Genomic DNA, 14,518 nt, shown 5'->3' on the forward strand with positions numbered 1-14,518 from the left:
CAACAGCAACAACAAAGAAAGTAACAAGTAAAATACAGAATACTAGCAATAGACAGGAGAAAACAAAATCTGAAAAGAAATAGCATGCTAATGAGATAGGGTATCAATTTCACATGGCAGAAACGGCTTTCACAACTAAAAATACTGAAACTGAATGAAGAAGCAGAAAGGCCTATGTTAGATGAACTGAGGAAAAACAGTATCTTCCAGCTACTCTGCAGTGCTCAGGTGGTTTGTGTAGTGAGATGGAATAAGCCTGTTTCAAAAAACAACAAAACAAACAAACAAACAAAAAAAACACCAACAATGCAAACAACTAAAAACAACCCCCCCCTCAGAAAAGTTCCCCCTCATCCTATCACTATTGACCTGTGTAAAAAGTCACTCTCCACCTTTTTATATAAGCTCTCTTTATGTACTGGAAGTCATCTGTTAGGTCTCCCTGGAGCATTATCTTCTCCAGGATGAACAACTGCAGCTGCCTCAGCCTGCTCCTCAGCCCCTGCCTAGAGGTTCAGGAACTGGAGAGATGTGGGAAGCCTGACTGGCACTGAAGACTGAGGCAAAGAACTTTTTGAGTAACTCAGCCTTCTCCATGCCCGTCATTACCAGTTCTCCCTTCTCATTTACCAGAGGGGCTACACTCTTTTCTGACCAATGTACTTATATAATCCCTTCCAGTTACTCTTTGCATCCCTTGACAAGTTCAGTTCCATCTGTGCCTTGGCTTTCTGGATCCCATCCCTACATACTTGGATGACATCCCTGTACTCTTCCCAGACCACATGTCCCTGCTTCCACTGTCTGAGCATTTGCTTCTTACACCTTGGTTTGACCAGCATGTCCTTGCTCAGCCATGACAGTTTCCTGCCTTCCCTGCTTGATCTGCTTGATTTCTTACACATAGGGATGGAGGGCTCTTGCACTCTAAGAAAAGCGTCCTTACAGAGTTGCCAGCTCTGATCAGTTCCTCTGTCCCTAAGGACAGTTTCCCAGGGGTTGTCATTCACTAAATCTTTAAACAGATGGAAGTTTGCTCTTCTAAAGTTCAGGGTCCCTACTTTGCTCATTGCCTGGCCCATATTCCTCAAGACCATGAACTCAGCCAAGGTGTGGTCAGTGCAGCCCAGGCTGCCTCCAATCTCGACCTCCTTATTGAGTTTGTCTGCACTGGTGAGCGCCAGGTCCAGTAATGCTTCTCCTCTGTTTGGTTTGTCTAATACCTGGACCAGGCAGTTATCCTCAGCTCACTCCAGGAGTCTTCTGTACTGCTTACAACCTGCTGTGTAGCTTTCCCAGCAGACATCCAGGTGGTTGAAATCCCCCATCAGGATGAGTGCCTGTGAGCATGATGTTTCTTGCAGCTGAAGCAAGAAAGCCTTGGCAACAGACTCCCCTTGATCAGGCGGCCTGTAGTAGATGGCATGTAGTAGATCCCAACCACAAGGTTATTATATTTTGCATGTAACAAGCTGAGAGGTTGTACCTTGTTTATGTCAGATTCTGCAAAATTTGGACTGTATAAAGCCTCTGCAGCACTCCTCTTGCACTGCAAATCAACTTGAGGCAGTGTCCTGAACAATAAATACTGCAGATGTAAGCCCCTTCCAGCAGGGGACTTATGTGCACATTACTTTAGATATTTTCAGAATCCCACAGCTTCCAGTGCCTGCATGTTCACATGCTGGAAAAAGTTTAAACAATGAAGTTGATTTGAGTTTTATGGTAACACTACTACTGTAAACTTTGAAGGAATTATGCAATGTGGTCCTTTTTAAATGTTTGAATGCTCTAGAAGAAAATACTGTGGGACATTCTGTGTAATCAAGAGCTTTGGTTTTCCCCACACAAAATGAGTGAGGAGGGGTAGGGGAGATATAAGTGGATTAAAAGGAACATTCTCAATGAACTGAGTTCAGCTGGTTGCTGTAGATGGTATGATTTACTCTAACCACAGGTATTTCAATGAAGGGGATTCTAAGTGCTCTGAGTAGGCATTTAACAAAAAGATTTGGCTACAATAGGAATTTGCTAACTGTGAGTTGTTAAAACATGACATGCACAAGTCAATTACTATAAAAATTCTTGCAAGTGAGCATAATGTATCACTACATTATCACCAGTCTTTTAAAAACTGGAACTACTGTACCAAAGCTTCCTCACTTATCAGAATGATGAGATTTAGTCAAACAGTTAAAGATATTTAAAATTGCTTGATTATTGCCACAATAATTACTTGTTGTGGAGTACATGCAAAGACAAATTGGTTCTTGAATCAGTGGACTCTTTGGGTTCTGGTCTTTCTTTTTGCGTACTTTATACTTCCCAGAAATGCCGGGGTGAAAATGAGTTCCTAAATGCAAATCATTTTGTATGATGGGAATGTTATAATGATGAATCAAGGATAATTTGATTCACATGGCATTTTTCCACACACCTACTCATCTCAAAGAAGAAGAAGAAACCTATCTGCCTTTCCACCTACATAACAACACAAGGCTCCTGATCTTAGATAAAATAAGCTCCTAGTGTTGATTTAGTTGCTTAGATAGATATATTTATCGTGCTAAGTAAATGTGAAAGAAAATGTGTGATATCCCAAAGGTGGGTTCAGAAATACAAAATGTCTAAGTCTGTCCTTATGCTTCCCTTTTACCTAGCATCAGCAAGCCAATATTGGATTTTTAGCAAAAAAAGTAAACCAAATAACTTATCTTTCATTTGTAGTTTGTCAGCATACTGGGAACTCCCCTTTCCTATTACCATTGGCTGTTGCAAGACACAGTGAACTGAAATAAGGGCCTTAAAGGAAGAAGAAGTTCTGACTTTGAAACTCCTTTCTTTAAAATATGGCTCTGTGACATTTTTTTACTTTTATTATTTAGCATAGTTTCTGGTTGAACTCAAGGTGGTGGACTAGGTTTGGCCCTAGGTTCACAGACCTGTATTTACACATTGAATACCATGAGGCAATGAGTAGATACTTAGAAAGTAGGAGAGCATCTCAAACACAAGGGTACTTCAGAAATCATCAGAATTACAGTTAATTAAATATACATTTCTGTGTCTGAGAAGCATCTTTTTAATTATTTTCTCTTATCAGGCAGGCAAAGCTTAACAAACTGCCACGGAACACCTTCCTATTTGGAGTTATCCAGCAGTTTATACTGTGGGACTTGTTAAGGTAAATTTTCTTATCCCTTCTCTCAGAGGGATATCAGCTCTGGGGAAAGGGGCAGCAGAGGGAATCACAGAATCCTAGAATGGTTTGGGTTGGAAGGAACCTTAAAGATCACCCAGTTCCACCCCCACTGCCATGGGCAGGGACATTTTCCACCAGACCAGGTTGCTCAAAGTCACATCCAACCTGGCCTTGAACACTTCCAGGAATGGGGCATCCACAACTTCTCTGGGCAACCTGTTCCAGTGTCTTACCATCTTCTGAGTAAAGAATTCCTTCCTAATATGTTATCTAAATCTACCCTCTTTCAGCATAAAACCGCCACTCCTTGTCCTCTCACCACACTCCCTGACAAAGAGTCCCTCCCCAGCTTTCCCGTAGGTCCCCTTTAGGTACTGGAAGTCTGCAATGAGGTCTCCCAAGAGCCTTCTCTTTTGCAGGATGAACGACTGCAGCTCCCTCAGCCTGTCTTCATAGGAGAGGTGCTCTAGCCCTCTGATCATCTTCATGGCCCTTCTCTGGCCTGCACTAACAGGTCCACGTCCTTCTTGTACTGGGGGCCCCAGAGCTGAACGCAGTACTGCAGGTGGGGTCTCACGAGAGCAGAGCAGAGGGGGGGCAATCTCCTCCCTTGACCTGCTGGCCACTCCTCTGTTGATGCAGCCCAAGATGCAGCAGGCCTTCTGGGCTGCAAGCACACACTGCTGGCTCATGTTGAGCTTCTCATCCACCAGAACCCCCAAGTCCTTCTTTGCAGGGCTGCTCTCAATGAGTTCTCCACCCAGTTTGTAGTCATGTCTGGGATTGACCCAGGTGCAGCACCCTGCACTTAGAGTTGTTGAACCTCACCAGGTTCACATGGGCCCACTTCTCAAGCTTGTGCAGGTCCCTTTGGATGGCATCCCTTCCCTCTGTTGTATCAACCACACCACTCAGCTTGGTGTTGTCTGCAAACTTTCTGAGGATGCACTCAATCCCCCTGTCTATGTCATTGATAAAGATCTTGAACAGTACCGGTCCGAAGATGAACACCTGTGAGATATTCTGTGGATCTTTTCAGGCACAGAGGTTAGAATGACTGGCCTGTAGTTCCCTGGGTCTTTTTGCCCTTTTTAAAAATGGGGATTATGTTTCTCCTATTCCAGTCAGTGGCAACGTCACTGGACTGCCACAACATTTTATCGAGCCTGGATAATGGCTTAGCAACTATGTTTTGCCAGTTACCCCAGTACCTTTGGATGTATCTCATCAGGTCCCCTGGACTAGTGCACCTTCAAGTTCCTTAGGTGGTCTCAAACCTGATCTTCTCCTATAGTGGGCAGTTCATCATTCTCCTACTCCCTGCCTTTGCCTTTGAAACAGAAAGCTGCAGACACAGCCTCTGAACTTGACTCAGGACAAGGTGGGTTTCCTGGCTCTGGGATGATTTGGGGTGTTTGCAAGGCAGATGCCCTCCCGCGGTGGTACATTCCTCCTGCTTCACCGGAGCCAGGAAGGAGAGTAGGCCATGGTTGTAATTCCTCGGAGCTCAGGCTGCCCCTGTGCCATATCTTGTGTTTGTCTCCTCGGGGGAGAGCTGACACCAGTTCCTTTTGGTGTAGGTAATACATGCCGTGGCACCTAACTCCAGGTATCTCCCCCAGAAAACTATCAGCAGTGCTCCCTGCCTGGTTAGCAAATGGAAGGGAGCAATGAGAAAAAATAATAATAATAAAAATTTTTGAGTGAAAGGGCTTATCTTACTGTAGACAGTCACTTTGGCATCTCACAAAAATTTTAAATCACTTTCTGTCTGCCTTTATTTAAGCTGTTTTCTTATGATTTATCTGAATATTTCTTTGAGGTTGAGCCTACTAGCAGAGTAAGATACAAGCCAAAGAGGAACGAAGCTATAGACAACGAATTTCGTAAGATACATTCACTGATAAATTGGTGCAAAGATGTAATGGTGTTAAATGATAAGGTACATGTACTGTAAATTGCACTGAAGCAAATGAGAAGCACCTTTGAATTAAAAGGACAATCAAACTAATGAACAGTTTGGAGACAGATAATCCTGGTGCTTTGTAAAGACCCTTTGATCAGTGGCTGCAGTGGATGAAGGGCTTTGCTTCTTCCAATATTTTTTCTGATGTGTATTAAGAACAAGGTAGATAATTGTACGTTTTATATGTTTAAAATTTCTACATTAAAAAATAAAAAGAAGGATTTTCCCTTATACTCATTTAATGCAAGTTTTGGATAAATAAGGTCAATACAGTTCCAGACATTGCCCATTTCTGTCCTTTGGATACAAGAATATCACTGAAAGAGTCTGTTTGCAAATGAGGGTAAAGAATACTTTATGCTTTCAAATGTAGGTGTATGTCAGGTGTCAGGAAATGCAAGGAATTTGCCTTACTCACTTAAAAAAAAAAAAAGTGACTTCATATATTTTAAAGAATAAAAGGAATAGGGAATAGAATAAAATTAAATATAGACGTGAAATGTCTAGAAAATGCTATTTAAAACCATTAAAAATGCCATCTGTTGATCCAATTGATGGATTATTACATTAATAATACCAAGAGTAATCTGGACTGAGAAAGAGAGCTATGGAAGTCACTCTAGCAAGGGTGGCAGGCAGGAAGGTGGTTTCATAGAACCATTAAGGTGGAAAAGACCTTCAAGATCATCTGGTCCAACCATCCCCCTACCACCAATGTCACCCACTAAACCATGTCCCCAAGCACCATGTCTAGCCTTTCTTTAAACACCCCCAGGGACGGTAACACCACCACTTCCAGGGGCAACCCATTTCAGTGCCTGATTGCTCTTTCTGAGAAGAAATGTCTCCTCATTTCCAACCTGAACATCCCCTTGAGGCCCAACTTGAGGCCATTCCCTCTAGTCCTATCACTAGTTATCTGCGAGAAGAGGCCAACCCCCAGCTCCCCACACCTTCCTTTCAGGTACCTGTAGAGAGCAATAAGGTCTCCCCTGAGCCTCCTCTTCTCCAGACCAAACACCCCCAGTTCCCTCAGCCGCTCCTCACAGGACTTGTGTTCCAGGCCCTTCACCAGCTTCATTGCCCTTCTCTGGATATTCTCCAGAGCCTCGATGTCCTTCTTGTAGTGAGGGACCCAAAACTGAACACAGTACTTGAGGGGCGGCCTCACCAGAGCGGAGTACAGGGGGACGACCACCTCCCTGGTCCTGCTGGCTACACTATAACTGATACAAGCCAGGATGCCGTTGGCCTTCTTGTCCACCTGGGCACACTGCTGGCTCATGTTCAGGTGAGCATCAATCAGCACCCCCAGATCCTTTTCCTCTGCACAGCTTTGCAGCCACTCTGCCCCAAGCCTGTAGTGTTCCTTGGGGTTGTTGTGGCTGTGGCACTGTTTCACAGGATGCTGATGATCCAGACAAAGAAATGGTGATACCATACCTTATCCAGTTTCCATCTGAAGGGATGCTTTGAAGGCAGGTACTTAACATTTAATTGTGTTCTCCTCAAAATAACTTGTCCGTGAGCAAAGCTTCTGTCTAACCCTATAAATTACTGGTTGGCTTATGCCCTGGAGTATAAGAGTTTACTGCCCTATGAAATTGTTTTTGTTCTATCTACTGTAGCATAGTTTGTTCTCATTTTTCATATAAATATCTAATGAACATTCCAAACTATGAAAAATGAAGCCCTTTCACTGACTTCAGTAGGAGCTATGCAGTGTGAAATAACACTTCTAGAAGCAAAATTAATGAAATTGATAAACTCAAATCAGTAACCAATTGTGTCTTGTTCAATTTATTGTTATAAATACAATTATTCCAGATTTATGTGAAATTTTATCTTCAGCATCTTGTTTGAGAGCTCTACCTTAAAACAGCGCAATTACTGGATACTTATCGGCAGACATAGATGTAGGAAATCATCATATTTGAATATATAATGTGAAGCTGTTCAACTTGTAAATACAAGATCAACTGGCCATTTCTAATAAGCTGCTAAGAAAATATATCTGGGATTATTCTGTAATTAGTATTTTGATTCATTCATAAAAAATAAAAATATTTTTAAAAATGTCTCTCAATTCCAAAACACCAAATTAATTGTTAAATATATCTGATGCCTTGATTTAAGTTGTCCTAGAAACTAAAGAATCTGTTACTTCAAGAAGACTTTCATGCATCGTTTGGAGATGTATGTATATGCCTGTACATTCAGATTCTTGCATATGTTGTTTTTCTTGGCCAGTTTTCTGAGGTCCATGAAAAACCTCTGCAGACGCACATATGGGGATATAAAAATATGCTTACAGTTTTAGAGCTACTCAAATATTCTCAGGAGCTCCTTAGAAATTTATCTAAATATACATTGCAGATCTGTTCATAAAGAAAGGGGAAAAAAAGTGATTTGTATATATAATGCGTTGGACCACCAATTTAACTAGAAGACAAAGCTGTAAAATACATGCAAAACTAAGAGATGTTGCCATGGTATTAGCAGAATCAGAGTATGACTTTTGGAGCTTAAGACTGTAATAATAGAGAAAGTCAAAGGAAAATTGATCTTTAGATACTGTGAAATTTAGACTTGTAGTGATGTTGAGGGAGCACCTAGAACATCTAACCTAGTTTTTACCCATGTTCATATTGACTATATATATTAATAGATAAAAATTCTATCAAGTTTTTTTTTTTTTTTTTTTTTAATGAACATAAAGATACCTCCTTCTCTCAAAAAGCCCTTGAGCTGGAGATTACTGAAGGCCGGGATAATGTGCTAGCACATATGTTTACTCTGTTTTTGCACTTTTCCATTACGAGTCACAGCCAGAAAACGGACTATCAGGCTAGTTGAACCTTTGGTCAGACCCATAACGGCTGTTCTTCTGTAGAGATTCCCTTGCAATCAGAAATCCAGTGGGCTCTTTTAGCAAGATTTAATTAAACTGACAGCTGGCAGGGAGGTTTCAGCCACAAATGTGGAAAAAAAAAAAAAAAGACAAAAAAAAGACTATTCCAAATCTGAGATGCAAAAAGGAGTGAGTGATGCTGTATCACAAAGAAGATTTAGGCAAACTTCGAAGTTAACTTTGTGTCCTTCATGGTAAAAGGCAGATAGAAATTCCACGTCATTTCCTGTCATATGTACAATTTTATTTGGAGGGAACCATTTTGGTTTTCAGTCATAATAATAAATCTTTTTCCTAGTCTCTTCAGTGAGAAAACAAATGCAACAAATTATTTATTCCTGAAACTTGTCTAATCTTTCTTTAATTATTAAGAAACAGATGTTTGCTACTCATATTTGGTCTGAGAAGTGCTGGTGTGAGTTTTCATCTCTCTGGGAAGTTACTGTGAAATATGCTGGGGATGAATTTATGTTCAAACTTCACTGTAACTGTCCAGGTACATGCTGTTTTCCTGAGATAAACAGGTTTCTTTTTTGAGAGTTATCCATTGCTCATAGCAGGTGGACGTCTGCATACCCAACCTTACATTGGAGTATATTTTTTTAAGTCATATGCTCTCTGTGAAAACTGTATTTGACTTGGTCATTTGAGTTCCATTGTGATGATTCATTCTCTGAAAGGACAATCCTGGTTTTGCATATGGAAGTAGTGGAAGAAATCTTTAAGACTTGGAGAGATTTTGACAGATAGTCTGAAAATGGTGAGAATTTGCTCAAAAGAAAATAATACGGATTGTTGGATAAGTAAAATATTTCCTTATCTTCCCCTTTGCTAGTCACTACATTTAGTCCTATAAAGTTGGGCTTCTTTCTGGATAGCTGTGAGAATGAAATCTCAGTCATCTTTTAGGACAAGATTTTGATTGTTTCTCAGAATTTACAACTTTGGCCAGTAACTCAGTGTACGAACCCTTGTACTGTGATAGTTTTTCATTTCACTGCTCCTTTTTGATGGACCTATACTGACTGTATATTCTCCAATGCCATAAGTATTACTTCACTGTGCTTTGTTAAAAATGGACAGAATCTTTTGGCTTTGATTTTAAGTCATGGTGTCACTGTGCCCAAGTCAGGCTTGCCTTGCAATGCCAGTCTGAGACATGCAACTTGGAGGAAAGCGTAACAACACTGTGAGAGCATCAATTCAATTTAGGATGTCCCATGTGGGATTGCCTGTGGACTTTTTTCATAGACAGCATTGTCCTTCAGCTTCTAGAGGACTGACTTGAAAGAAGCAACCATGCAGATGGTTAAACGCGATTGCTAGGACATTAGTATATTATTTTCCAATAGAAAATCAGACAGCTTCAGAGAGCAGATCAATGGCTAATCCTACTTCACGTAGTGTTGCGCTCTTAATGTACTTTTCACATAATGGATTTTACTCCAAAATCCTTTGTAGCATTGCAGCTGCTGGAGTCTCTTTGAGTGGCAGATTATATTTCCTTCATGAAATACTTTTGGTCTTGACCACAGCTGTGTCAATGGTGAGGAAACCAGGCATTCCTATTCTGCTTCACATAAGAGAGCGCAGGACAGTGACCTTCTCATGGGACACGTAGGAGGTAAGGTATGTGACAAAGTCATAGGGTTTGTGCAGCAATGTAGATTTTTGTGTTTCTCATCTGAATGGTGTTTCCAGAGAAAAATGATATGCTGGCATTTATGTTGGCATGGAGAATGCAGGCTATTTAGACTTTTAGTCTACTTTCTCTGCTTCCTTTCTCTGCTCCTCTAACCATAATTTCTAACCATAATTTCACGCTTCATGTTTTCTTTCTGTTAAAGAGAATAGTCTTAAAGAAAGTCAGCAGAAGTTTCACAGGAGTGGAAAAGATTGTGAAATTATGAATGGAGAATGGCTGGACTTTGGTCACTAATCCTAACTCTATGCATACAGTTTACTTCAAATGGAAAACTTGCAAGTAATTAATTTAAAGTAAAGTCTTCTTTGTTAAAAGGGCTAGCCCAGGTTAGTAACCAATTTATGATTTTACAGCAACTGACGAATTGTATTTGGACACTAACATCCTTAAGTATTTATCTTGTGAGCCCAAATCTGAAGCCTGAAGTTGAAGCATGTCTCACAGACTATACACAAATGTCTGGTATGGGATGTAGCAGATCTCATGTGCACATGCCACAGTATGGAAATGAATGAGCATATCAAGCTCACTGTGCCTGACTTAGCCTCTCTTCTTGAAGAGAGTTACTGTATACAGGTTCTTGTGTGTCTTAAATTGCCGTGTATATATAAAGTATTGCTTTTCTTTTTTCATTGGAATCAAGTTTATCCTCTAACAAGCTACCACTAGTGCTACCCTGCATTTCATTTCACTTTTCTTTTCTTCCATATTCCTCTTGTTTTTTTTTTTTTTTTTTTTTTTTTTGGGGGGGGGGGGTATCTTTTTGAGTTCTTTAGTAAGCCAGTTCATCTGCACAAAAAAGAAACACAAGAAAAGATAGGACAGAAGTTGTTTGTACTCTTCAAGGCTGTTACTCATTTTTTACTATTGAAAATTTTTTCTTTCTGCTTTTAAATCTTTCCATCACTGTAAACTTTCTAAATGGTAGCAAAACTATTCCTGTTGAAACTGCCTTTTCAAATGCTAAGTTCAGTGGAACTTTGCACACCTTTGTCTGACTGCAAACTTTCTTATATGTAGAAAAAATAGACTTGAAGTTGTGGCATTTTGGCTCCTATTGGAGTTCAAAGTTAGAATCTCAAACTTCAAATTTCTGGTAACTTTTATTGAGCTTTTCCAGGATTTGAAAGCATGTATCTGCCTTGAATATTTCAATGCTAACTACCAATGTATATATACTATTGATGGCTTGGGAAGAGCTATGTACCATGCTTCTTCCTCTCTTCTTTCTCTTGGCAGAAGTATATGTATTTTACCAATGAAACTTCTTAAACAGGCAGAAAAAGAAAGTTCTTTGGAAGGCTGGAGAATAAAGGATTCATTTGTAATGTGTATTCTTTCCACTTCAGTACTTGACAGTGATTAATCATAAAGCATTGCAAACAAAGGTATATTATTATTTTAGCACTAGACATTTGCAGAAGATTTTGTTTTAGGATCAGCACTATTATCTGTGCAATGTACTGAACAATGAGGGAATGTAGCATAGCTCTTCAGTCCTTACTTGTTTTGTTATCTTCCCTTTGTCTTCCAAGTTATCTTCATTTTTTATTCTCATTTGCTACTTTCATCAAGCAATATAGGATGGATTTATTTTTCTATTTTTTTATTTTTTGTTACTGCAAGGTGGATTTTCTTTCTTATGAATCCATGAGGCTAATCATATGTCTTTATCAGGATATAACTCAGAGTAAATTGAAGTACTTTCATTTTTCCTCTGTTACATCTTTGGACAGATTTGATGGGCAATACATATCAGAATTAATTAGTTTTGAAAACATCTATGTCTACATTTTTCTTTTATAATGAGTGAGATATAAGTGCTCCACGGATAATAGATTTTTGTCTGGTATAATTTTTTATAGCTTTCGGGAAAAGGAAGAACATAATGAAAGATGGTTAAAAATGTTATATCTGATAGAAAAGTCTTATAAAATTATTGAAACCATGTGATGAGTAGCATGGACATAGAAATATCCATCAGGCCCTTGATGAGATAGTTTGTTGATCAAAGTTCTACATGGAGACTAGAATCACATTAAAATCGTCTTTTATTTCAGCCTGTATTAACATCATAATGGTGTCCACTACTGTGCAATGTTCAGTAAAAGTAATTTTGTACTTAGTGATTGTAAGGTTTCTTGTGTAATTGTTTCTCTTTTTTTTGCTTCATTGTCTACGAAATATGGTGGACCTATCAAGCATTTTATTAGAAGGGGGTGAGCTGCAGACATCTTTTGCCAGTTACTTGAAGAGAGAAGTATGATGTCTCTATGTATTTAGTTATTGAAGGCACCTTCAATACCTAATCTATTACAAAGAAATCACTTCCATTTCTTTTTCAGCTGATTTCCTTTAGCAAGACTGTTATTTGTACAGAAGGAGCTGGGGCTGGATTCTTCTAATTTTAAAACATTAAATTCTATCCAGTAACAAAGCCTGAAGATCACTTGCAAAATTTTGACTCTGGTAGAAAAAAGAAAAGTAACCTCTGTGGCAAGGACTGAACCATGGTCTACACTAACCCATGGCTGATTTACATGTTCTCTTCTGTTGCATGCATAGATCTTCTGAACATGTTTCTGCTTCTTCCTTTGGCTCTAAGTTCTCAGACCCATTGCAGCACTGAGAGCACCTCTTGGTTAGTAACTTTTGACCTGATGACTTTTTTTTTTCTGCAAGGGTGCTTTATGAATTAAGCTATTCATTCATCTCAACAAGCCACAAGAAAAAACTAATTAGTAGATCCTAAACTTCTCAAGAGATATTTTACCACTTAGTAGTAAATACATAGAGACATCATACTTCTCTCTTCAATTTTGTTCCCTGATCCAAGTCATAGAATCATAGAATGGTTTGGGTTGGAAGGGATGTTAAAAATCACCTAATTCCACCCCCCCACCACCCCCCCCCCATGGATAGGGACACCTTCCACCAGACCAGGCTGCTCCAAGCCCCATCCAACCTGGCCTTGAACACTTCCAGGAATGGGGGGCATCCACAACTTCTCTGGGCAACCTGTTCCAGAGCCTCACCACCTTCTGAGTAAAGAATTTCTTCCTAATATGTTATCTAAATTTACCCTCTTTCAGCATAAAACCACTACTCCTTGTCCTCTCACTACACTCCCTGGCAAAGAGTCCCTCCTCAGCTTTCCCACAGGCCCCCTTTAGGTACTGGAAGACTGCTGTAATGTAACTCCAGAGCTTTCTCTTCTTCAGGCTGAACAACCCCACCTCTCTCAGCCTGAGTGGTGCTTCAGCCCTCTGATCAGCCTCATGGCCCTCCTCTGGCCTCTCTCCAACAGGTCCATGTCCTTCTTATGTTGGGGGCACCAGAGCCAAATAATGGTGCTCCAGTGGGGTCTCACGAAAACAGAGTAGAGAGGGAGATTCACTTCTCATAACCTGCTCACCACATTTCTTTTGAAGGATACAGTTCTGGGTTGCAAGCACACATTGCTGGCTCACATTCAGTTTTTCATCCACCAACCCCCCCCCCCCCCCCCCCCCCCCCCCCCAAGCCTTCCTCCTTGGAGCTGCTCTCAATCTTTTCTCCAGCCTTTATTTTTGCTTGGGATCGCCCCAGCCCAGGTGCAGCACCTTGCACTTGGTCCTCATTAAGTTCATGTGAGCCTACTTACCAAGGTTGTCCAGATCTCTTTGGATGGCATCCCTTCCTTCTGTTTTATCAACTGCACCACTCAGCTTGGTGTTGTCTGCAAACTTTCTGATAATGTACTCAGTCCCCCTATGTCATTGATAAAGATCTTCAACAACACCAGTCCTAAGATGAACACCTATGGGATATCAGTTGTCACTGACCTCCGCCTGGACACTGACCACCGCTCTGGATGCAACCACCCATCCAATTCCTTATCTATGTAGTAGTCCACCCTTCAAATCCATATCTCTCCAATTTAGAGACAAGGATGTCATGCAGAACAGCGTCGAATGGTTTGCACAAGCCCAGGCATATTCTGTCAGTTATTCTTCCACTACCTACCAATGCTGTAACCCCCTTGTAGAATGCCACCAGATTTTTAGGTAGGCACAATTTGTCCTTTGTGAAGCCATAATGGATTTCACCATCCTCTTTGTTTTTCATGTGCCTTAGCACAACACACTGACAGCAACTTTGTTAAAGCTACAGTGGTTATGTAGCTGTAGTGGGTTTACATGGCAAGGTTTTGGTAGTGGGGGACTGCAGGGGTGGCCTCTGTGAGAAAATTCTAGAAGCTGCCCCATGTTAGGTAAGGGCCAGTTTCAGCTGGCTCTAAAGGGACCCACCTTGTAGATACCAAAGTCAGTGCAGAAGGAGGTCAGGAGGTGCTCCAGGCACGCAGCACAAGTTTCCCTGCGGCCTGTGGAGAGGCCCCTGGTGGAGCAGGCTGTCCCCCTGCAGCCCATGGGTCCCACACGGAGCAGATCTCCACGCTGCAGCCCGTGGAGGAGCCCCCGGTGGAGCAGGTGGATGTGGCCTGGAGGAGGCTGCGGCCCATGGAGAGCCCCCGCAGGAGCAGGCCCCGGGCCGGAGCTGCGGCCTGTGGAGAGGAGCCCACGCAGGATCACTTCTGGAAGGATGGCATACCATGGGAGGGCGACCCCACACTCGAGTCAGGGCAGAGAGTGACCATGAAGGAATAGCAGAGGTGAAGCTCTATAGACTGACCTTAGACCCTATTCCCCTGTGCCACTTGGGGGAAGGAGGTAGAAGAAGATAGATGGGTGGCAG

The 14,518-nt window shown here is 41.2% G+C and overlaps 1 protein-coding gene across 6 annotated transcripts in view; it reads left to right on the forward strand.

The window, feature by feature from the left end:
• The window catches only part of GRM8 (glutamate metabotropic receptor 8), a 349,088-nt gene that overhangs the window by 130,843 nt on the left and 203,727 nt on the right, over positions 1-14,518 (forward strand). Inside the window, exon 1 of one of the 6 annotated variants that reach the window (XM_013188400.3) lies at positions 13,617-14,435. The exons of the other annotated variants lie outside the window; for them this stretch is intronic. The gene's annotated coding sequence lies outside the window, so the exon portion shown is untranslated. Of the gene's footprint in view, positions 1-13,616; positions 14,436-14,518 lie in introns of those variants that run through there. 6 annotated transcript variants of the gene reach the window in all.

The sequence above is a fragment of the Anser cygnoides genome, chromosome 1 (genome assembly GCF_040182565.1).
Source record: "Anser cygnoides isolate HZ-2024a breed goose chromosome 1, Taihu_goose_T2T_genome, whole genome shotgun sequence".
Taxonomy (NCBI): Eukaryota; Metazoa; Chordata; class Aves; order Anseriformes; family Anatidae; genus Anser; species Anser cygnoides.